The sequence below is a fragment of the Lycium ferocissimum genome, unplaced genomic scaffold (assembly GCF_029784015.1).
Source record: "Lycium ferocissimum isolate CSIRO_LF1 unplaced genomic scaffold, AGI_CSIRO_Lferr_CH_V1 ctg4099, whole genome shotgun sequence".
NCBI lineage: Eukaryota > Viridiplantae > Streptophyta > Magnoliopsida > Solanales > Solanaceae > Lycium > Lycium ferocissimum.
Window position 1 is genome coordinate 13,396 of NW_026725565.1, and position 3,243 is coordinate 16,638.

Sequence of the window (3,243 nt, forward strand, 5' to 3'; positions counted from 1 at the left end):
TACTAACTAGTTTGAGCCTGGGCTAATGCAAGTGGGAGGCTTGGCAAGGTGCTATGTAGGTGGCCAAATGCATATGCAGGTCAATCTTAGATGAGTCATTTACACAAATAGCATCAGCAGGCAAGTGGAAAGGCAAAAGGAAGAGGTGTGGGGCTTAGAGTTGAAGCAGGCCATGCACAAATCATATACCCTTACTGATCATTTTAATCTTAATAACTTTCATCAGGATTAGGAAGTAGAACACATAGGACTGCACAGTCATGGTATCACCAACAGGATATCATGAACCTATTTAAGATCAGGCTAGGGTCACAATTGTTAACTATAATTTTACTTCGTCTTTCGTCTCATTCAAACAAAATAACTAGCCACTCCTTACCCCCTTTATCCTATTATGTTACTTATCCATACCATTATCGAACAAAACCTCAGCTAACATCTCAACTAAACTAATTCATTTTTTGATCCAAAGTTCAAACAAAATAGGCACTCCACCCATGACATAGAAATAAACTCCTTCTACCAGCATAATTGGACTTCATTAAGGCAGAACAAATACCATAACATGATTCAACCAAACCAACACCACTGCCTGTTGCCTACATTTATCCCATCAGCACCAAACTTTAGTTCAAGGAAATTACCATAACAACTAAAGCTGCAAAAAACATTATATAATGCTAACAACAGACCATTCAAGAACAAGCCAAATGAAAGCATATCAAACTAGACTATCTTTACAACATAACTGGACTCCATAAAAATGGAACAAATGTCACAACATGATCTAATCAAGCCAACAACATTCATCTACTGTCTATGTTTATCACACCAACCCTTAGTTAAGCTTATTAATTACCATAATAACTAATGCTAGAAACAACTACCATAAACAATTCCACCAATTACGTATCTTAAGCATAAAGTATAAACCCTCTGAAGAAAGCAAACACATAAGCTTAAATCTCCAAAATTTCAACACTACCGTGCAGCATAAGAAGAAACCAATCCAGAATAAATTTTAAGAAAAAATACCAAAGAGAACACTAAAAAATTTAATTCGAAAATTATAATGGGACAAACCCCCAAAAACAAACCCCAAAAATTGTATTACGCATCTCAGGCATACAGTGTATATCAAAGGAATATGGGACTACAATTTTGAATCAACTGTTGGGAATTGCAAAATAAATACAAAAAAATTATGACAGAGGGAGTACCTGGAGAGAAGCAGACACAATCAACCGAGCTAAATATCAAATCTACTGGTAAGTGACCTCAATCGACGAACTCGAACAAGCTCTACAGAAAATTTTGACCAAAAATCAATAAAACAATTCTAAGAAAGGTGTAATCTTTTCTGGGCAAATGGGATTTAGAATAAAAGACAAACTATTTAACTTGAGAAAAGGAAAAAGAATCTCAATTGAAGCCTCACCACTATGATTCACATCGTAAAGTGTTGGTGTGTCCGCTGTTCAAAGAGAACCCAACAAGAAAAGCACATCAACATCAAAATCAATTAGATTTTGCAGAACAAGACCCAACAATAAAAATCCTCGAACTTTCATACATCAAATATGCAATATTGATTTTATGTTCTTTGCTACAAAATGGATCGTATACTAACATTTTCCTGAAATTTTCTTTTCTATATTTTGTTTGAAATTCCTAAAAGAAAAATCTAATAGCAATAAGCTAATGGTATGGAGATGGTGTAGAGGAAGGAGAACTTACTTTGAATGGGTTTGCAATTTTGTGATAAGAGTTGGTGTTAATGGGTTTGCAATTTTGTGATAAGAGTTGGTGTTAAAAGGGTTTGCAATTTTGTGATATGAATTGGTGTTTCAGCGTTTTGGAACTTTTTTTTTTTTAGAACAAATAGACAAATACTGATTAAAAGAAAAGAGTACAAAGTTTGTGGGGGTTTGGATGGATTAGTGAAATTTTACGAGGGAAAATAACGAGGGAACTAAAAACAGTACCAATAGAATTTTTTTACCCAAAATGTGTTACATTAGATACATCTATTGGTACGGTGGACAAAACTTTAGCAATAGCTAGAGCTATGACAATGGTTCAAACACTATTGCAACGGTTTAAGAGTCGAAATGTTCCAGTAGCATCGAAGCCCCATTGCAACGGTTGGAACTGTTACAATAGATGATCTATAGTAACAGTTGTGTAACCGTTGCTAATAAGTTTGTTGCCATAGGATTATTTTCCAGTAGTGAAATTAGGATGAAAGCAAGAAAGCAGACGATAGGATCAAATTTAAATAAATCAACGGGAGACAGAGTAATGTGGTACGTGAAGACCCCGGAACCGACCTATATGTTTTAATAACTAGAAGCAAGAAGGATGTAAATAATGAATAAAGGTGTATCCTTGCAAAGAAATAAACAGATCTTATGAGAGCGACGAGGAAATTTTAAGCTCCTGAGTTTTAACCAGGAGAATGGATGTGAACACATGATTGGTACACCAGTTTAAGGGGAGAAAGTTCCCCAAGAATAGATTTTCAGCGACAAAAGGGATTCGCACTGGTAACGAAACACTTCAAAGTTTCCTAACCTAAGAGTAAAGGATGACTAATGGGAACAGGCGTTTTACGAGTAAAAGAAAACAAAAGGAACTATGAGGACTAGGGGAAGGAGGAGGTGTTAATGAAATGGTTAAAGGGAATTATGTGGCCGCTGACAAGAAGGAGAAGGTTAGTGAGTCAGTAGGCTTGCCCAAGGGAAAATAAATTGAAATTATAAGACAATGGTTGTGTGAAAGATGCAAAGATGCGATCATGAAGAAAACCGAGAAAATTCAATATATATATATATATATATATATATATATCTCTGTGTGTGTGTGTGTGTATACAAGTTGTAGTACCATAAAGGAAGATGAAGACTCGATGAAAGAAGAAAGAAAAGGGTGTACTTTGTGAGGACTTCGCGATAAGAACAAGACCCGACAGAACACTAGAAGGACTATGATGCATAGCTGTGATGCATATAAGAAGTTAAGAAGAATTACGGGACAAAATGAGCTAAGATAATGAAAGGACGCATCGTGGGAATGGATGGTGTAGAATATCAACTTTTAATGGTATAGTATAGATGTAAATCACAATTGGGAACCCAGAGCAAGGAGAATTTCAAGGATATTAAGAAGATAGTCGTGGAGAAAGATTAGGACTAAAGGAGCGTGGTATAGTCGGACACTCTATAAGGGGCCTAATGAATTCTG

At 35.7% G+C, this 3,243-nt stretch overlaps 1 long non-coding RNA gene across 1 annotated transcript; it reads right to left on the bottom strand.

The window, feature by feature from the left end:
* Positions 1 to 782: 782 nt before the first annotated feature.
* On the bottom strand, positions 783 to 1,925 carry LOC132044272 (uncharacterized). Its single transcript, XR_009412094.1, has 3 exons — positions 1,738 to 1,925; positions 1,439 to 1,474; positions 783 to 1,302 (listed from the first exon to the last, which is right to left on the bottom strand). It is a non-coding gene; the product is annotated as an uncharacterized LOC132044272 (long non-coding RNA).
* Between the last annotated feature and the right edge of the window lie 1,318 nt (positions 1,926 to 3,243).